This window comes from Hippoglossus hippoglossus, chromosome 9 (genome assembly GCF_009819705.1).
Source record: "Hippoglossus hippoglossus isolate fHipHip1 chromosome 9, fHipHip1.pri, whole genome shotgun sequence".
NCBI classification, from domain to species: Eukaryota; Metazoa; Chordata; class Actinopteri; order Pleuronectiformes; family Pleuronectidae; genus Hippoglossus; species Hippoglossus hippoglossus.
Window position 1 is genome coordinate 17,438,057 of NC_047159.1, and position 22,240 is coordinate 17,460,296.

Genomic DNA, 22,240 nt, shown 5'->3' on the forward strand with positions numbered 1-22,240 from the left:
AAAAAGACAGAGGAGGAAGACCATGAGAGCGAGAAACGGACACAACGGGACAAAAGGTGTGATCGTTTTAAATATCTAGTTGGGCGCCTCACTCATGATTTCTGTCACAACAATGTACAGTAGGACCACATGTCACACAATTTTTCTTGGTAGAGACCCAAAAAATATATAATCCAAAGTAGAGATGTTCCGATACAGAACCCAGTATCAGGAAGTTCTCAGATACTGACGAAAATGCCGGGTCGGTATTGATGAGTACGCAAATGTATGTAACGATTCGACAGCGATCCCCGTCTTTAAAGTATATTAGTTTCACCCAGATAAAAATTGCTATTTTCTTTTTACCTGAAATTACTTCTTTTCCATTTCATAAAAGCAGTTGCTCAGTTCTGCCATTGGCAAGTACTGTTTTTAGAGCAACAAAGATTTCTGGTAGTGTAGCGTTAGCAAGAGTAATGTAAAATGTCAGCAAATTTCACACTGGAAAGTCCCGAAGTAAAACCGCCATGTGCACCGTAGACTTCATTTTGGATGGGGGGCACTATGTGGTTTATTTTATAAAAACTGTGGCTGCACTTAAGCTATAAACTAGCTTAAGTGCTAAACTATAAGCTATTTAAAGGAAATAAGTTTTGTATATTCTGACTATCAAACTAAGTTCTACATTGTTCTTTCTCTGTATTCATTTGTTTTGTCAAATGGTTTAACATGAGCCGGGCCATACAAAAATGAAAGCAATCCCCACTTCTACACAAGGTTAGTAGCATAAAGCTCCTAAAATACATTATTTACGTTTTTTTTTGATGCACTAGTATCTGATTGGTACTCTGTATCAGCCAGTACGTAAAGTGCAGGTATCAGAATCGGTATCAGGAAGTGGAAAATGGTATCTGAACATCTCTAATCACAAGACCCACAGAAACAGAATTTGACATGAATACCAGAGACTCAGGGAAGGGAATCGGCCGCTGTATTTGTAATTCAGGGAGCGTCTCACTCCGGCTCCACTCTGCATGAGAAGCAGCGAGGAGGAGGTCACCCTCAGTGTCCAGCCAGTCACATGATTCCACTGAGGGAGGGGGACAGATAAGCATACAGAGGGAAAACAGAGAGGCTGCCCTGAAGGAGCGAAACACTGCAGAGTCGAGGGTTTATGCTTTATGCAGGATTAATATATTCAACCACCGGTGACATATACACAATTTAGCTCATGTCAAACATGATCCAGTGACGAATAAGAGACTTGTCTGTCAGAGCAAAGCCCTGCTTAGTTTTACTCTGCCCTGCCCTAGAGTCCAAAGGTCCTCTCAGTTTTCTTTAAACCACAAGCAGGTTTACTACCTAAGCATATCCCTGTGGGTGCAGGTTTATTGTTCTCAGAAGTGATCGATCATGGGGCTGATCATGGGAGTAGGTTGGCCTGCCTTTATTTATCTGAGCCTTCAGGCTGCTAAGAGGAAAAAAGGGGGATTTTTTTACATTTGCCAACTTTCCACATTCTTTAACTCCTTCCACCCACTTGTTTGTCTTCACCCACCCCTCCATGTCTCGCTGTTAAAACCCTTTATTTTTCGTCTCATCTTCCTCCAACTCTCTCACACCCTACAGGGTCCCCCAAGTGGGCCCCCAGGAAAATTCATCATTACCAGGCCAGGGAACAGGGGGAGGGACTCTGAGCAGGGCCCAAACAACAACAACAACAAGCAACGACAACAAACATCACAACCTTCGAATAATCTGAATTCCTGCAAGGCTGCCAACCCTTCGCTCTGCCAGCAGCCTCCAGCCAACCAATCGTTACGCAGAGGGAAACAATTATGAGCCAATCGGCGCTGAAGGCCTCTTTTGGGAGATTTTTCTTTCATCCTTTCAAACAGTGTTGACGTGCAGTAGGGCCATGAAAGGGGGGGGGGGGGGGAATTCCTCTTTTGAGGTCATTAAGATCAAAACGATAATACTGGGAAAGTTCTACATCCCCCTTCAGATGCTGTAAAGTCAATGAGGGACATTTTAAACAGACCCTGACACTGGAATGTGTAAATCCAAGATTAACATTAACTCTTCAAAAGTCAGTGTAAAAAAGAAAAAGAGTGTTGATGTGTCAGGTCACATTAAGATTGCATAAGGTGCTGTGAATGATTGCTGTGACAAACTGTATCTGCCCTCAAAGAGGGTTCAAATAGAGCTATCACATCGGCTGTGGCTGAGGAGTTCGCGTGTGTCGTCCAGTTGCTTAAAAGTCGTTGGTTTGATCCCTGGCTCCTCCAGTCCAACGAGCATGAGCCAATAGAACCCCTTGTTGATTGTATCCATTCCCATTGCAGACAAAGTCCAGATGTTAGTGGGTTTTTTCGACTACAGACCAGTGGAAAGGGGCTCTAAGTTGCATTTATTACCTGCGCTAAGGAGGTTATGTATTCATCAGCACTTTGTTTTTTTGTTGGCAGTGTTATGCAAAAACTACTGGACAGATTCCCAAAAACCTGGTGGAAGGATGTGTTTATGGTTCAGGCAAGAACAGATAACATATGCAGATCCGAATCTGGGGGTGGATCCAGGATTTTTTATTTATTTACTTTCTTTAACATCTCCCAAAAACATACCTCTTCCTTGGTGACAGGAAGTACTTACAAATCCAAATTAATAACATTAACAACAGAATCCACTAACTACCACTGATACAAAGTATTCTGTTCTATCCAAAGGAGATGTACCCTGTTTGTTTGCATGTTTCACTTGTCAGAAAACCGCTACTAATTTGGTAAACAAAACATTAGACTATTCAACCATTTAAGAGCCATACATCAGTTTTCACTCAGTACTCCCTATATGACTAAAAGGAAGGATCCATATGTATAAAATTGGTGGAGTGCCCCTTTAATTATTCATTTGACTGTTTTCACTTTCAACCAGAAAACAGTGATGGATAATTGACTCATGACACAGTGGTCTAAAGACCAACCTCTTCACATTTCAAGCATTTATACTCAAGAGAACTTGAATTATTTTATTATGCCTGTTTCCACAACATTTTACTCATGCTTTATTTTTTTCTATCATTGTTATCAGAAAGTGCTAATGTGCCAGAATATGTTTTTATACAAACATTACATTAGCCTGCTGCCTGGTTCTTGTACTCTGGATCAAATAAACAAATCACATCAACACAGGATAAAGGGAGTGACTTTATGTCAAGGAGATGATTGTCTTAATTGTCTCAGCTCACATATACGCTTCATGTGCTGTGTGCCAGACTCTGGCTCCTGGGATTGTACAGTATATGTTCAAGGGAACATCGATCACAGCACTGACAATAAAACACAGCTCATTATAAAAATCCTGACTGAGTCCTACATGGTGGCTATCAGGAGACAAATAAGTATGTGGTATGTGCTGACATGAGCGCAGCCCGACCAACGAACGAGCACAATAAAAGAGATAACAGAGAGAGAGAGAGAGAGAGAGAGAGAGAGAGAGAGAGAGAGAGAGAGAGAGAGAGAGAGAAAGAGAGACCATGTAAAGGTAATTCTGCAGCACAGCTGAACAAAGGTGTGAAGGCTAAACCTCATCAGGTCAAGGGAGTATGTGGGTCAAACTGAGCACTGACCAGTCTGTGGTTTATGCCACAACACACCATCTTATTCAGCAGTGATCTCATTCATATGAACGTCTCTCCATGGGAAAAAATGCCAAATTCTTTATTAAACATATTTTCATGATGCTTAGAGCATTGATTCAACTGGATGGTCACTCAGTAGAGCGCGTACACCATTCCCCTTAAATGTTATCAAGCTGCACCAAACATTAGACGGTCATAGATATCAGTTCAGTAAAAATAATTGTGGGGGGGGGGGGGGGAGTCCAGGGTCAACCCACTGATGCTGATCCACACCAGAGTTTAATGGGTTTTTCCATGACCCATACCACATCCTTCCACCAAGTTTCGTGGAAATGGATTCAGTAGTTTTTGTGTAATCTTGCATAAATACAAACAACCAACAAACAAACTGTCAGGTGTGACATTATAACCTCCTTTGGTGGAGTTAATTAGTCAAACACATCTGGGAAGGAAACAAGCGCTCGTCATGTTTTTAGCTCACAGCAGCGAACACTTAGCACATTAGCACTTTCAGAGTGTGATAGCAGACAGGAGTGAGAGAGGCTCCTCTGAGAGAAGAATCGGTTAGGTCACACTAAAACACACACAAACATTATGGAGTTTTTCACGCACACAGCACAGTGAGCTATTTCTATTTTTTCAAATCAGATTACTATCTGGAATGTAACCAGACCAACACGGGGCCACACCCCTGTGTGCTGATTCGAGGCACATGGGTCAGTCAGACCATTATCAGAAATGAGAGCGTAGTGCTGTTTAAGGCCCTGACTTATGTAACTGTCTTAATGAGCCTCATATGCCTGTTATTTTTGGACCTATCACTGCTGGGATCCGATGGTACAGTGCGAGCACAGTACACAGAGTGCTCTTTGACCCAAAATCACAAGACGCCCCTAAAAACCCAACAGCCGTTAATTGTTGTGCTACCTCTCCTCAAGAAGCTTACGCAGCAACAAAGAGATATTATAATAATGTTGGTTTAAAAAAAAAAAAGAAAACTTCTGCTGTGAATCAGTGTCACTAATCAATGCTCACTGTTGCAGCCACTATCTCCAATTCAATCACTAATTTACGAGAGAATCCGATCCACCACAGTCAAAACCAGAGGGTCACAAAAGAAAGAGGATTTGTCTTGACAACAAGTTTTTTGCTCTGCAGTGATGTGGTACTTCTGCTGCTACTCGGCCGGAAAACATTTCATAATGTGCAGATGCCGCTCACTCTTGACAAGCGAGATACCATCGCCTGGCGAGGGCAGTGAGCTCAGGTGTTATTCCCAAAGAGAGAGAGAGAGCAGAGGATTTGCATGAAAGATTTTCCCTTTCAAACATCCTCTGCGGCAAACTGACCAACCTGGCCCCGGCAGTCAAATGTGGAAGAAACAGGAAGTTAATAAAGGAAACCAGATGCTTGTATCCATGCGTAGCACCTTGCCCTTGCCCTTCCTAAAGTCTGGCAACAAAGACCAGTCAGATTTGCATGATAATAATTTCCCCCGAACATACAGTAGAGGCATCACACTTTGATCCAAATCAGCCTTAGACTTTAATGTTCCAATGAAAAATCCCAAGATATCTGAACATGTGATGCTTTATTAGCTCTAATTCAAACTGCAAAGACATAATATGACTATACCTATGATAGAATCCCTCTAAAAAGACACTTCTTAAGGGGGAAATATCACATTCATATTAAATGTGTTTAAGATCATCGCATAAAACTCAGCAAAACTCCCCCTCAGACACACAAATAAAACATTATCTGATAAAATTCAGTATTTTGTCAGTAATATAATGTCATATAAACGCAAACTCAGCTGCTGAACTGCCACTGAGTCGTAACCAGTGAGTCCAACACTGCTGTTGTTGAGCTCCATATAGCAGCCTCCCTGCTCACTTTGCTGCTCACAGTCGAACTGGGATAACGTTAAAAAACATCAGCATATATATCTCCGTTTTTCCTGGTGGGATGTGTCAGGGTGGAGGAATCGTAAAGAGCATCGCTGTCAAATACCAGGAGGTGAAATGTAACAGTTCACTGTGAAGACCGGTGACGATGTGACAGACACTGACACTCCAGGCCAGTAAATCGTTATTAGAACCTGGTCGAGGTTTTAATAACGTAGCACCCGAGATAATACAGATAAAAATCTGCCACCTGGTCCAGTGCACTGCTGCACGCCACTTTCTCAACATGTCTTACAAAAAGTTCAACTGAGACAATTTTATTCCCCCTAAAGTGATAAAAGCAATATGTGGACATGATTGCTGTCAGACCCCAAGACATCCACACTCATAAAGGTCACATTTCCATTTCTTCCTCTTCCTTCCCATCAAACTAAACATTAAATGAGCATGGCACAGATGGAGTCATATAACAAAACAAAAATAAAACTTCCCCATGTTTGAACCACAGGTTTTATCTGAACAATAACAGCAGAAATAATGTGATTTAAAGTTTAAGGATGAATGAATGATCTTATATTTAAATTGTTATGGTTTTACACAGTTCTATCCATTTTATTTGTACACTTTCACTCCTTTAGCTGATTTTTAAATTTTTATATAGATTTAGCCCTTTTTATTTATTTTTGCCTTTTTTAATTTGCTTGAAAATTGTTTCTTACTGACTCTTTTCATTTGGCCTCTGCTGTGTTGTTTCTAATGTCCCCGTATGGCACCTTGAATATACCTCTGTGTGTGAAATGTGCTTTCGAAATAAAACTGCCTTTCTTCACATGAGCTACACACTCATCTTTAGTCTCACTTTCACTCCAATTCTGAATCAACACTTCACCCAATCACACGAAACACATGCTGAGCCTTATTAGAGAAATTCTGCCTTTTTAAGTTCAGAACAGCTGATATGTTTCCTGAACATCTGGGTGACTTCATTCTCAATGCACACCTGCAGTTTTTTCACTTGACAACAACCAGAGAAGTGACTCTGAAATACCACAGTGTGTGAGGTGAGGGCTTTGAGTCAGTGAATATTTGTACAAGATATCAACAGTTTCAGATCATACACCCAACAAACAGTATAATCTCACCACCTGATCGTCTCCTCCTGGCTGTAGAGTCGTGTAGAAATATTGTTTTTCCTGCTGCTGCTGCTGCTGCTGCTGCAGTCCTCACAGAGAGGATCTCTCCTCCAAGCTGACAATCAATCCCCAGCAGACAGAGGAATAAAAGCCAGTTGAAGTGACAGGATGTATCTCCACCACAGGAGGACTGTGGACTGCTGAAGACTCTCACCTCTACTGAGAGCAGCAAGGAGCTGTGTGTGTGTGTGTGTGTGTGTGTGTGTGTGTGTATGTGTGTGCTATGTCCCTGCCCTGCCTCTTTACACACAACGCTGCCATTCACTGCATACAAGGATGATAAACAACTCTGCTACGCCCCCTAATGGTCGAAGGTTTAGTTTCTGGATAAAAGCATAAGTTTTCATTCTTTTCTCAGCCAAGGACCCCCCCTACAAGATGGAAAGCATCCCAGGGACCCCCCCCCTCACACAGTATATTGATCTATTGACATGACCTACGTGTTATTACAATTCTAATGAACAAGGTAAAAGATCAACATGAGTAAAATTGTCTATTTTATATTTTCACCACATCAGCACAGAACACCCATGTCATGATCATTTTAATGGGGGGATTTGGAAACTTTTTACAGACCCCCTGGCAGCGTGTCACGGACCCCCATTTGAGAATGAACCAGAACCAGTGATGGCTTATATGAAAGCCACGCCAAAAAGATATACAAATGACAAAATACAAACATACAAAATTGTTAATAAGGGTTATTTATTAAAATTTTGTATTTGTACTACCATGTAGAAATTTGGACATTTATATTAGTACAAAAAACAGAAAAAAATATACAAAGAGGAAAGAATTTGTGCCACATGATAGACCTGCTGTACCTGCAGTAATCCTGGTGTCACTGACCTGTTAAACCTACGGAGCCTTGACAGCGGAGTTCACTAATTACTTGTCTTAATAACGTCAAAAACTGGATGTCTAACAATGTCCTCCAGCTACAGTCAAGCAAAACTGGATCACAGCACTTGACAAAAGACCTTGTGTAAGGACTCTTAGGGCCTGACTATAGTATATGAGTCACACAACACATTGCATTACATTTCATTTAGCTGACGCTTTATCCAAAGCGATTACAATACGTGCATTATGAGGTTACAAACCCAGGACAGCAAGAATCATGCGGTGCAGTGAACTTAGGTAGGTTGAAGTCCAGTCGAGCTGCTGCATTCTGGATGAGCAGCAGAGGTCGGATGGCATTAGCAGGCAGACCAGCCAGGAGGAAGTTGCAGTAGTATAGTTGTGAGATGACCAGAGCCTGGTAGCACCTTTCAAGGTACCCAAGGCCGATTAGTGGGTTTTACGAAGACTTAGTAATCTGGATTTTAAATAAAGGTTGTTGTCTTCGTCAAAGAGAGAGAGGAGGCTGCAGACCCCATGGTCATGTTAAGAATGAGAGACGTCATCATAAATATATTTACAACTACATCTGTGCAAACTATGGGCTGTATGATGGAATTTAATGTTCACTGACTACCATTACTGCTACACCTCTATCATTACAATTGTCATTGCTGCTCTGCCTTCCATGCCACCCCAACCTCTGTCAGACATTTTCTTTTATATAAATATTTTGATACACCTCTCCATTTATGTTAGAAATGTCTCAGGAATGTTGTAAACATTGTTATTTTGTTGATGTAGTTGTTGGTTAATGCTCTGCCACGCTAGTCAAGGGTTGAGGGCAGAGGATGTCATACCTTGTTAAGCCCCATGTGGCACATTGTGTTGTGAATATGGGCTATAGGGGTAGGTAGGTGGGTCTTTGTATAGACATATGCAGCCAGTCACAGGACTATCACCAAACCTGTGAAATCCAGAGATGCATATATAAGACGACTGTATAAATGCACAATAGATACAACGCTCAATAAAATGTTGATGTCACCTAGTTGCCAGCATTTGAAAGACGAACATTTAAGCCCTGAGAGAAAGCTAGAAGGCAGAGAGAGAAAGAGAGAGAGAGAGAGAGCAAGTGGGAAAAGTATCAAAAAGCCATATCTTCTTAAAGTTAATGCAAAGACGTGGGTTAGAAGGGGTTGAAGGGAAAGAGTTACACGTGGCTGCTGTTGACAGTTGCTTGTTCAGAAGATAAGGAAACATGGTGCATGCAGACAAAGTGTCAGGTTTACTGAAGCTCAGAACTCACCTATTACTCCACAGACGATGCTGACTACGTAGGCTCGGCCTAGGTGTTTCTGTGGTGAGGTATCTGCAGGAAGGAGGTGTTGAGGTGGTGAGGTACCTGCAGGAAAGAGGGAAAAACTCCAGTCAACGTTCGAACAAAACAGCGAGAAGCTTAATGTGACGGGTGTATCTGCAGGTAAAACTCACCAGTGGTAAAAACACATGTGCTGTCGAGGTCTAGTTGAGAAAACAAGAGACGTGTTACAAAGTGTTATTAGACAGTGTAGTATCAGTTACAGACACCAGCAAAGATATTTATCAATATACAAAGAGGAAAAATGTGCAGAAATGTCCTGACTTCAAATTGTTTAACAGTAATCCTGGTGTCAGTAATCAGGTAAATTATCTTGGTCACTGATGAGAAGACACAGACGCAGCTTTAGTGAGGTTACACACTGAGCGAAGGTGTTTCTGTTCACACTTCTCTTTTCTGCCCATGTTTTGGTCAAACTTTAAAAAAACGTAAGCATAAAGAAACTTGAAGTTGCTTATCATGATGCTATGAGAGGCTATGAGATTATTACTCAAGAGACTGAGAAGGTCAAGTGTTAGTGAAATGTATGTCGCTGCAGGAGTCGACACTTTCCAATACGTCCTAAGAAATCTTATGTATAAATGTATTTGCCGGCACAATGAATCTGAAAATGAAGTCATCTTGGTTTTATCGAATGTTATATTTAGCACTTAATGCTACCAATTCCAGCTGTGGAGGCATTGGTATAGTCATCTCTCTTTTAGACATTAATATATTTGCAGTATATAAACTTTGTTGTGCTTTCCTTTGCATTTTATTCTATCTTGTGTGGTTTTTTACCTGAACCCTGAGACGGAATAATAAATGTCATCATGATCACTTTTAATCCAAAAATGTGCTGGGTGTAAAATTCTAATTTATCTTCAGTGTCATTATTATTCGTCTTAAGGAACATATTCATCAGAAATAATATAATTCTAGGGTCTAATTTGTCACTAAGGATTTTTTGCATTGTTTTACACAAATTAAAAATCAGATCAACAGCTTAAATGTGGCGGCAGTGATGACATTTAAAAAGAGGAAATGCATTTAAAGCAGCACCCTCAGCCTGGAATGATTAATTCTGTTCAGACGTCTTTCCGCTAGTACACCTACTTATTTTACATAACTGTATGTGAAAGAGGGAAGTGGAGCTTCCTGCTGTCATCTGCTGCATTCACCACTCTTATATTCTCAGGTTGATGTGGTTTATTTGTCTTTCTAGCGGCGTAGAGATCATCATCACATTATTACAACTTTGTGTGTTACATGTCCTAAAACCCCTGAGATAAGTGATTTACAGGACACTATATCTTCATCTCTGTCAGAGTGAAGTAGTATAAACCATATGAAACCAAACGCGCAGGTTTATACACTAAAAACATCAGAGTAAGGAAACTCCGGTTTCTCTGAACAGACTTAATCTGTGAAATCCTCATGTTCAAGCATAGTGTGCAATGAAAACCTGTATTAGTACAGTTTGTAAATACAAAGAACTCTAGAGAGTAAAAGTAAATACCTGTGCATTTTTTGGTCTCAAGATAACCGTCAGTGCCTTCGAATTCACAGGTCCCTCCTGAAACGGTGGAAACGAATGCCCGACCTTGGTGCTGGCAGACAGAATTGGGTGGTAGGTGTCCGGCACATTCTTCGATGCGAGTACCACTGAAGACCCGCTCGTCGTTGCAGAACACCATAATCACATGAGCAGCGCAGTCCTGAGCCTCACAGTAAAACTCCTGCTTAAATCCTTTTCCACCTGCAACACACATGACATTGTTTGGTTTTGTTTGTTTATTCTCTTGCTTTTTGTAATCACAAGATGAATGTAAACAAGAGATGACGTTCTCTGACCTGCTGCAACTGCAAAGCACTGAACAAGTTCAGGAATAAACTGAGACAGCAGAACGGTGAAGATCAGATCTGTCAACACAAAAGGTGCAACATAAAATTGGAGGCTCTGTGGTTGTTTTTATTAATCTCAGTTTAAATTGCTGAGTTGTCAGACACCTACTGTTCATGTTGGAGGTCAGTGTGGTGAGAGCGTTCTGAATCACAATCCCTCTGATGATGTTGGAATAAACCTCGTCTCAGGTGAGAATGTAGAGAGCCTGCACACAGAATGATTTTACTGCGTACACAATGACAGGAGGAGGAAACCTGGAGTAATAGAAAATGATAAACTTTATTATTTAGTTCATACAGCCACAGCTTTGCACACAGGGTTAATCAATCCCAGTTTGACCTGGCTTCAGTCCAAGTCTGCTGTGGTGAACACCGCCTCTCAGCACAGTGAAGCAGTTCACAAAATCACGTCACAGGTCCAGGGAGTCCTGCTGGCTATGCTACAGTACTTAGTTTGGAAAATTTCTTTCGTTTTAATGGTCTTAAAGTTGTTTAAGAAAGTGTATTGACACCAACTACACGTCAAACACAAGGAGACCCTTGATGGTTATGCAATACAAACGGAAAATGTATTTCTCAATTTTGTTGAATTTTAATAAGAATCTCTTCAACATTGAAGCCATGTAAGAAGGTGCCATATTTGCTTTCCAAAAACCAGAACCTAATGTTATTTCATATTTTCATGAATTGACGTACAGAAATGACTCAGACACATAATCCATCTTATCCATCTCAACTACTTCTTCTGAGAAGGCTGAGCGTTTGGTGTAGGAGCCCTTCCCAGGGATCAGTAGTTGAAAAGTGGGTTTCACGCTGAACAGTTTATTGTTTCATTCCAGTCCCACAATCAAAACATTTAATCGAAATAATTAGTTGGGAACCTCCCTTTGTTTTTATGACCAATAAGCGAGATCATATAGAATCACTTTTGACAGGTGTTGTCCAACTAAGTACTGTAGCATATCCAGCAGGACTCCCTGGACCTGTGACGTGATTTTGGTGAGAATATACAGTATTACAGTGAAGTTATTGAATATTTTCCATAATAAATATTTCCCAAAATTATACGAAACACCATTTTCCCAAACTAAGTACTGAAGCATAGCCAGCAGGACTCCCTGGACCTGTGACGTGATTTTGGTGAGAATATACAGTATTACAGTGAAGTTATTGAATATTTGTGTAATATCTCTTTTCGGTGTTGCACTTTGTAGACGGTCCCTGCGCACTCGTCTCACAGCAGGATGTACATAGACACCAATGTTCTGTGCCCATCACGGAGGACGACTCATATTGATGAGAACTGGCCTGTAGCCCGTTGTCCACCTTACTACGGTGGGAATTATGCGGCGATGGTTCTTTAACAACGTTTCGCTTATGACTTATTGATCCGGGAAGTCCGAATCTGTGAATATCGTTCCAACTTTACTGAACTGCCAGTCCACCTCATCCATTCAACAGAAAGACGGTAAAAAGTCACCTGGATATACACTGACACAGACAATCTCGTGCACACCTAGCAGCGCGTGCTCACAAATTAAAAAACATCTGAAGTAACTGATAACACAAAGTACACGACTCACCGGTCTCATGGACGCACACACGCACACATGAGACAGAAAGTCACTCCCCGTCCTCTCGCTGTCAGCTCACTCATTTAAAGTGAGCGTGTGAATGCCAAACATCCGTACCGCTTTTACTGTACAGGCAGAAGTAGACGCCGAACAACACTAAATGGCGGCGGCTGGACTTTCCCGTAATGTTACCTCATAAATGTAAAAGGAGGGTGAACAGGATAACGGCTGTGAAAACTGATTGTAAGAATGTAGATTAATACTGAATGAGTGAAGTGAACGGAGTGCATTGAGGTAAGTAGTACAGATGTGAATTATATACAGTTAAAGTGAATAAGAATATATGTACAGGACAAGGTAGCAGCAATTTCATAAATACTGTACCTACTGAGGGGAGCCATTCAAACGCTGAGAAGAAGACTGCATGTGCTGGGTCGAGCAGAATCCGACTCGCTAACTGTGCTCATAGATGTTAGTGAGTGATCTAAGGGGAAGCCTGAGGATCTTAGATCTTAGGATCTTAGTTGCAACCGGTTCCTGGTCTGGAGGCTGATGCAATGAAACTAGTTATTTGCTGTAAGTTGTTTCATATATTTTTCCGTTGAACAGTTCTGTCACGCGAGCACAACTAATGCTGTTGGTTTAAATGTTGACGATGAAGTGGATCAATAATCTGGCTTCAGTTCACCTCCTCACGTCTGCATCCTCGATTTCCCGTTTCCAAAATGTGTGTGTCAAAGTAAGTGTGAGAGAGAGTGTGCACATTCTCCCGTCAAGTTTGCTCTGAAGTAAAGCGAACGCGCCCACAATGAGGCGGGGATCACAATGAAATCCAAGAGCACAGGAGAAATCTGAGAGCAATCGATTCACGAGCGCACAGACCGCAGCCCAAGTGCGGAGAAGGGCTGAAGCTGGAGCGCAGGAAATCCGCGCGAATGTAGCGTGAGGGAAAGCGGGGATAGTGAGAAGTTGCCACAACGCGTGGCGTGGCGTTGTGGCAACTTCTCACTATCAACAATATATCTGAGTGCCAGCAGAAGCAGAGCAAATTTAAGTCCAAAGAGGGGTTATTTGAGTGCACAGGCAGGGTTTGGATGAAATGTAATACACAATCTGAACATAAATTCAACAAGTCATGCTCTCAAGCTGAAAGACCACGTGCTTGAATGAAGATAGGAAAAAAGCTCCATATGGAATAGGATCTGAAACATGCCCCCTAACTGCTCAGCACAATACCTCAAGACTCGGCCACTGATATTATCTGGGCCAGGGGAGCTGTTCTCTCTGGTCCTCTTGAGGGCTCTCACCACATCTGCTGGGTTGAAGATGAGTGCAGGGTCACCAGGTCTGAGTGAGGCTGTTGCTGCCTCAAGCTTGGTGGTGTTGTCTGTTTCTAACCTGGTGTAAAAGGAGTTGAGATTGTAAGAAGGGATGCAGTACTGCTGCCTGGAACCTGGATGGCTTTGTGGGTGGTACACGGCAGCCATGTTCTTGAGGGCCTGCCAAGCTGAGCCGAGGTTCCACTGTGTGAATTATTCCTCCACTTTGTTTTTGTACTTCCGCTTGGCAGATTTGATTGCACGTTTCACCTTTTAGTTGACCTCATTTTTTTCTGTTTGGGAGCCAGGAAAGAAGACTATTTTCATTCTCTTGATAATTTCCTTGAGCTCTTTGGTATCCAGGGTTTATTGCAGGGGAAGATTGAGACCGTTTTGCTGAGGATGATGCTGTTTACACAGAAGGAGATGTTTGATGAAACAGCGTCCTCTTGCTCATTGATGTGGTTGGAGGGGGCTAAGAGGGTTTTCCACTGCTTAATGGTTTTAGTCACCCTCTTTGCCTTCCGTATCACCTGAGTGTATGCTGGGGCAAGCAGAATGGTGTGGTGGTCAGCAGAGCCGAGGGGGGAGCGCAGCAGACTTGTATGCATCCTTTGTGTTCGTTTGATCGCCCTTATGAGACACACGTTTAAACCTGTTACACAACACGAGACATAACCATAGACTGTATATAAAGGACGTAACGTGATGTGCAGAGACAGGACATCAGGATTAAAGGGACAGGAACGATCTGATATTATGATCCGACATAATTGATTAATAACTATTTAAGAATATAGGACGAGATGGTGAATATCCCATGTGATTAGCAATTTGTGTGTGAAGAGGGGCAGAGATGAGCAGACACACACACACTCCTGCAGACAGAAGAGAAGTTGCAATAATGCTGCAACGCAGTGTTCATTGTTGCCGAAGAAGTGACGCCCCGTTTATCCAGGAACATAAATATGAATTTAGCAGGTTTTTATAAAGATCAGTTCTACATGTGAGTGATTATAAAACATCAGAGGAGCAGAATCTGTTGTTCACCTGTGGAGTAACGCGCCTTAGTGCATTGTCGCTGCCAAGGTGGGGGGGGCCAGGCGGGGCCACCTTGATACAGTTTTAAGCTGTTGCAGCTTTAAGCTGATACAGTTTTAAGCTTTAGGTGCAGCATTTGGTAAATTACAGCACAATTGTAATAACAGTAACAGTCTACAATACTTTTTTAGAGCTATATAAATAAAAACGGAGTTCATGTTTGTCTGACTGATTGTGTTAACTGATGAAAAAGCAGCTATGTGCAGTAATATAGGAAATTGTGGATGTGATACATTGAAATGCATCGAGATGCATCATGCACTCAAATCGCTGACTGATGAATCATATAATGAAGATGCACACCGATGAGCACACAGTCATGTCAGACAGGCAGGCAGCACCTCTGCCACAATATTTGTCATAATGCACCAAATGAGTGGTTTCCTTGCGCAGTTACACATATCCAAGTGAAATTGGTATTGTACAATGAAATATCCTTAGAAGAATAGATATTGAATCAAATCCGTCCGCGACACGCTAGCAGGGGGTCTGTAAAAGGTTTCCAAATCCATCCATTAAAATGATCATGACATGGGTGTTCTGAGTTGACGTGGTGAAAATATTTTTAACATGAGCCTAATATCTCTCTCAGACAATTTCTATAACAAAAGGAATAATAAACAAAGGAAAAAAAGATGGGGATTTAAGAATTTAAATGATTTCCAAGATACTTTTATTTATTTTTATACATTTATGAGATAGCACGAATTACTTATCTAAAGATAACATATTTAGATTGTGGTTGGACTAATTTAATTTAATGATTATAATTAATTTGCAGTGAGAATCAGGGACATGCACAGATATTTTGGGGGCAGGGGCTCAAGTGAGGAAAAAGGTCACTTCTCATAATTATTTATAAAAAAACATTTATTTTTTAAGTTAAATGTAGTAGCACATCTCTGACTTACTTTAGTTTATTGTATTACCCTCACATTCACACAATTGTTAAACACTCAATAGTTCACACAGAGACAATGGTCTTCTTTAGTATTGACTAGGTTTATTACAAGAGCAGCTACAACCAAACTTTTACATTACATTTCATTTAGCTGACGCTTTATCCAAAGCGATTACAATAAGTGCATTATGAGGGTTCAAACCCAGGACCGCAAGAATCATGCTGTGCAGTGAACTTAGGTAGGTTGAAGTCCAGTCGAGCTGCTGCATTCTGGATGAGCAGCAGAGGTCGGATGGCTTCAGCAGGCAGACCAGCCAGGAGGAAGTTGCAGTAGTATAGTTGTGAGATGACCAGGGCCTTGACCAGAACCTTTGCCGCCTTCTGAGTGAGAAGTGGACGTATTCTCCTGATGTTGTGCAGCATGAATCTACATGAGCAGGTTGTTGCAGCAATGTTGGCAGTAAGGTAGAGTTGACTGTCGAGTGTCACACCCAGGCTCCTACCAGTCTGGGGGTAGGCTACCACGGAGTTGTCGATGGTGATCGTAAGGTCATGGGTGGGAGAACCCACAAAATGTCACCAGTCCTGTGACCATCCTACATGCATTCATCTCATCAATCAACAGCTTTGATTTATGTAGCGACTTTCAAGGTACACAAGGCCGATTAGTGGGTTTTTACGAAGATTTAGTAATCTGGATTTTAAATAGTGATCTATAAATAAAGGTTGTTGTCTTCGTCAAAGAGAGAGAGGAGGCTGCAGACCCCATGGTCATGTTAAGAATGAGAGACGTCATCATAAATATATTTACAACTACATCTGTGCAAACTATGGGCTGTATGATGGAATTTAATGTTCACTAACTACCATTACTGCTACACCTCTATCATTACAATTGTCATTGCTGCTCTGCCTTCCATGCCACCCCAACCTCTGTCAGACATTTTCTTTTATATAAATACTTTAAACATTGATACACCTCTCCATTTATGTTAGAAATGTCTCAGGAATGTTGTAAACATTGTTATTTTGTTGATGTAGTTGTTGGTTAATGCTCTGCCACGCTAGTCAAGGGTTGAGGGCAGAGGATGTCATACCTTGTTAAGCCCCATGTGGCACATTGTGTTGTGAATATGGGCTATAGGGGTAGGTAGGTGGGTCTTTGTATAGACATATGCAGCCAGTCACAGGACTATCACCAAACCTGTGAAATCCAGAGATGCATATATAAGACGACTGTATAAATGCACAATAGATACAACGCTCAATAAAATGTTGATGTCACCTAGTTGCCAGCATTTGAAAGACGAACATTTAAGCCCTGAGAGAAAGCTAGAAGGCAGAGAGAGAGAGAGAGAGAGAGAGAGCAAGTGGGAAAAGTATCAAAAAGCCATATCTTCTTAAAGTTAATGCAAAGACGTGGGTTAGAAGGGGTTGAAGGGAAAGAGTTACACGTAGCTGCTGTTGACAGTTGCTTGTTCAGAAGATAAGGAAACATGGTGCATGCAGACAAAGTGTCAGGTTTACTGAAGCTCAGAACTCACCTATAACTCCACAGACGATGCTGACTACGTAGGCTCGGCCTACGTAGTCAGCATCATCGTTGAGGTTGAGGTGTTGAGGTGGTGAGGTACCTGCAGGAAAGAGGGAAAAACTCCAGTCAACGTTCGAACAAAACAGCGAGAAGCTTAATGTGACGGGTGTATCTGCAGGTAAAACTCACCAGTGGTAAAAACACATGTGCTGTCGAGGTCTAGTTGAGAAAACAAGAGACGTGTTACAAAGTGTTATTAGACAGTGTAGTATCAGTTACAGACACCAGCAAAGATATTTATCAATATACAAAGAGGAAAAATGTGCAGAAATGTCCTGACTTCAAATTGTTTAACAGTAATCCTGGTGTCAGTAATCAGGTAAATTATCTTGGTCACTGATGAGAAGACACAGACGCAGCTTTAGTGAGGTTACACACTGAGCGAAGGTGTTTCTGTTCACACTTCTCTTTTCTGCCCATGTTTTGGTCAAACTTTAAAAAAACGTAAGCATAAAGAAACTTGAAGTTGCTTATCATGATGCTATGAGAGGCTATGAGATTATTACTCAAGAGACTGAGAAGGTCAAGTGTTAGTGAAATGTATGTCGCTGCAGGAGTCGACACTTTCCAATACGTCCTAAGAAATCTTATGTATAAATGTATTTGCCGGCACAATGAATCTGAAAATGAAGTCATCTTGGTTTTATCGAATGTTATATTTAGCACTTAATGCTACCAATTCCAGCTGTGGAGGCATTGGTATAGTCATCTCTCTTTTAGACATTAATATATTTGCAGTATATAAACTTTGTTGTGCTTTCCTTTGCATTTTATTCTATCTTGTGTGGTTTTTTACCTGAACCCTGAGACGGAATAATAAATGTCATCATGATCACTTTTAATCCAAAAATGTGCTGGGTGTAAAATTCTAATTTATCTTCAGTGTCATTATTATTCGTCTTAAGGAACATATTCATCAGAAATAATATAATTCTAGGGTCTAATTTGTCACTAAGGATTTTTTGCATTGTTTTACACAAATTAAAAATCAGATCAACAGCTTAAATGTGGCGGCAGTGATGACATTTAAAAAGAGGAAATGCATTTAAAGCAGCACCCTCAGCCTGGAATGATTAATTCTGTTCAGACGTCTTTCCGCTAGTACACCTACTTATTTTACATAACTGTATGTGAAAGAGGGAAGTGGAGCTTCCTGCTGTCATCTGCTGCATTCACCACTCTTATATTCTCAGGTTGATGTGGTTTATTTGTCTTTCTAGCGGCGTAGAGATCATCATCACATTATTACAACTTTGTGTGTTACATGTCCTAAAACCCCTGAGATAAGTGATTTACAGGACACTATATCTTCATCTCTGTCAGAGTGAAGTAGTATAAACCATATGAAACCAAACGCGCAGGTTTATACACTAAAAACATCAGAGTAATTTCAGTTTCTCTGAACAGACTTAATCTGTGAAATCCTCATGTTCAAGCATAGTGTGCAATGAAAACCTGTATTAGTACAGTTTGTAAATACAAAGAACTCTAGAGAGTAAAAGTAAATACCTGTGCATTTTTTGGTCTCAAGATAACCGTCAGTGCCTTCGAATTCACAGGTCCCTCCTGAAACGGTGGAAACGAATGCCCGACCTTGGTGCTGGCAGACAGAATTGGGTGGTAGGTGTCCGGCACATTCTTCGATGCGAGTACCACTGAAGACCCGCTCGTCGTTGCAGAACACCACAGTCACATGAGCAGCGCAGTCCTGAGCCTCACAGTAAAACTCCTGCTTAAATCCTTTTCCACCTGCAACACACATGACATTGTTTGGTTTTGTTTGTTTATTCTCTTGCTTTTTGTAATCACAAGATGAATGTAAACAAGAGATGACGTTCTCTGACCTGCTGCAACTGCAAAGCACTGAACAAGTTCAGGAATAAACTGAGACAGCAGAACGGTGAAGATCAGATCTGTCAACACAAAAGGTGCAACATAAAATTGGAGGCTCTGTAGTTGTTTTTATTAATCTCAGTTTAAATTGCTGAGTTGTCAGACACCTACTGTTCATGTTGGAGGTCAGTGTGGTGAGAGCGTTCTGAATCACAATCCCTCTGATGTCTTCCTGCTGCTCACTGTGGTACAGTAGGTTGCTCACCGCGCACTTATCCTGTCATCACCACTCGGTCAGAACTCTGCGGGTCTGGCTGAATGGGTGGACTCCTTCATGATGCTCACTTCCTGTTGACAAGTTTTTAGCAAGCTTTGCCCGGCTTTAAAGAATTGATTCTGCTAACAGGAAACAAAAATAATGAAATTTACAGACTTTTAAATGTCATTTAGCTGACCTAACAAAGACAATAGGTGGCAGGGGTGGATTAAACATTCATCCATATCATAACCAAATCACCTAATGGTTTGTGAAGTGGCAAGAGCCATGAAGTAAATCAGTTAATGCATCTCAATAACGCCTTTCAAAATCCTCCTTGACTGAACATTAGATTCTTAATTATTTCTGTCCAAATCATAAACACTACAAACCGGAAACAGAGCTTAAGTATCTTCAGACTCCCTAGAAAAAAAGATCTTGCCACCCCTGTACCTTTTTACCTATTGTTCTGTAATGACTCAAAACCACATCCATTCTCTCTTTCACTCAACTCTACTTTCATCATATGAGATTCCTGAGCGAAAGCAATAGTTCTTTCATTAACAACATTCTATTATTGGCATCTTTTTCTCTTTGCACTTGTCACTTCCACATTTCATCGTTCCTCATTTTCATTCAACAACATTCCTTTCTTCCTTCCGGTTCCCCTATAATAATAATAATAATAATAATAATAATAATAATAATAATAATAATAATAAAACCAATCAAACCAATCAAACCAAATAGAAATATGTATAGATAGGCATAATATATCCATATCCATGTATATGTATTAGATGAAAACCCTTTTAACCTGATCTATTTAACTTCCTGCTACTGTAATATTAACACAGTGTAAACTACAGATCCCAATTAGTAATATAAACAGAAAGACAGTGAAAAGGCATCCGGATATACGCTGACACAGACAATCACGTGCACACCTAGCAGCTCGTGCTCACGAATTAACAAATTGAACGATCTGAAGTAACTGATAACACAAAGTACACAATTCACAGGTATGGCAAGTTTCACCCTCGAAACACTCTGCTGATTCCCAGCCAGAATCCACTCACTGACACACTCCTGTCCTTAAATAGAAGTCAGGCTCAGTCTAAGGAGGAGTGAGTGTGTTGAGCAGCCGGCAGTTATATTTGTGTCGTCTTGTGGTTGGCACAGAGAGGGTGGTCTGATCTCACATCATATGGAACTATCACTTCCGGGCCGGTAGCCAGAGTTTAATCATTGTCAAGGTACAATTTCAAGAGGCCTGTTGGCACTATCACCAGAATATTGGGGGGGATTTCCCCGATCTAAATATGGAGAGCAACTATTGGTTAACAGTAGGTTCAAAACCATGTCAGTGGACAATAGCATAAATTACTTACCATTGTGTTTGAGTTTTCATCATTTTGTATTTAAATTATAGAAATGTGTCTCAAACAGTGCATCCACATAAGCAAAATGTGTTATACAATAAATACCATATTATTATGAAACTTCCGCTAGGTGTGTAGTTAACTTGAGCCTGTAAGTTCCATTATAATAGCCAAAGAATATGTGGTTATTACACTGTTTGAAGAGGATCAGAACAGTCTTTGTATTTAACAGCACAGCGATATAATACAGATTCTGTCCTGGGTGGGAACAGTGGGCAGTACCTGATCCTTCTCTCTCATCATCACCACCTTTCTGTCTTTTTCTCTTGGGCTTGTCTTCCCAAAGGAAAGCTTCGTCTGAAGAAATCATTTTCGTCTGTCTCAGTGAAGAATGGAGGGGGAGGGCCATCTTGAGTGCACACAAGCAGCTTGAGAACGTGGAGAAAGAACAGCTGAAATGCACCTCCACCACCTTAACATTTTAAATCACCTGGTACAACAATCTCACCCCCCAGCAACCATTACAGAGCTAACTTTAAAGCACGTGGGTCTTTAAAACACAAGGTGTTTTTTTTATTATTACCATTTATCTCCAGTATCATTTTTGTTGAGGTTAAGTTAGTTTATAATTTTATTTAGTTCTACTATTTTTAGTTTCAGTCTAAGTTCTGTATTTGTTTGCAGGAAAGTGTTGTAATGACGGATCATTTCAACAAAGTGCTGAATCAAGTTTATTTTCTTTCATATTGCACCAGCTTCTGCACATTGCACACAAAGGGCTAAATATGATTACTTGTAAACAACTGTGTTTAAATATACAAATAACCACTGTCTATAGATAGATAGGTAGTTATGACATGCCTCCATACTCATACTACTCTTGTGGTGTCATCCATGTGTCCGCAAGCCCCGACATTCTGCCCCCCCCTTAACAGCGCCACTGCTCCAAACAGAGACTTTGACACAGGACGACCGGACATTTAATGTGCGTCTGTCCTGAAGCAAAGGTGGTTACAATGTTTCAGTGGTGGAAACCATGAATCATTATATTCAGTCACTGCATCGATGCAGAGTCCACGTCCACATGGTGATGCATCTAAGAATCAAGAATCACACGTCTAGTATGGAACGTTGAGAAACGTGGATTTTTTTTAAACCACGGATAGATAGGTAGGTATAGGTAGGTAGGTATAAATAGGTAGGTAGGTAGATAGGTAGGTAGGTAGATAGGTAGATAGGTAGGTAGGTAGGTAGGTAGGTGTAGGTAGGTACATAAATATAGGTAGGTCGGTATAGGTAGGTAGGTAGGTGTAGGTTGTTTTAAGTAGGTATGTATAGGTAGGTACGTAGATATAGGTAGGTAGGTAGGTAGGTAGGTAGGTAGGTAGGTAGGTAGGTAGGCGATTGTCTACTTATTTGTTCCACATTGAAACTGAAACATTTAGGTGTTATTAAA

At 41.0% G+C, this 22,240-nt stretch overlaps 1 protein-coding gene and 1 long non-coding RNA gene across 3 annotated transcripts in view; one reads left to right on the forward strand and one right to left on the reverse strand.

Moving 5' to 3' along the window:
* pip5k1bb (phosphatidylinositol-4-phosphate 5-kinase, type I, beta b) overlaps positions 1-6,893 on the reverse strand; it is a 37,964-nt gene extending 31,071 nt beyond the window's left edge. Inside the window, exon 1 of one of the 2 annotated variants that reach the window (XM_034594709.1) lies at positions 6,672-6,893. The gene's annotated coding sequence lies outside the window, so the exon portion shown is untranslated. Of the gene's footprint in view, positions 1-6,668 lie in introns of both variants that reach the window. The other variant, XM_034594710.1, reaches the window with a different exon arrangement.
* Positions 6,894-20,800: 13,907 nt separating this feature from the next.
* Positions 20,801-21,252, forward strand: LOC117767285. Its single transcript, XR_004614863.1, has 2 exons — positions 20,801-21,005; positions 21,200-21,252. It is a non-coding gene; the product is annotated as an uncharacterized LOC117767285 (long non-coding RNA).
* Positions 21,253-22,240: the final 988 nt, after the last annotated feature.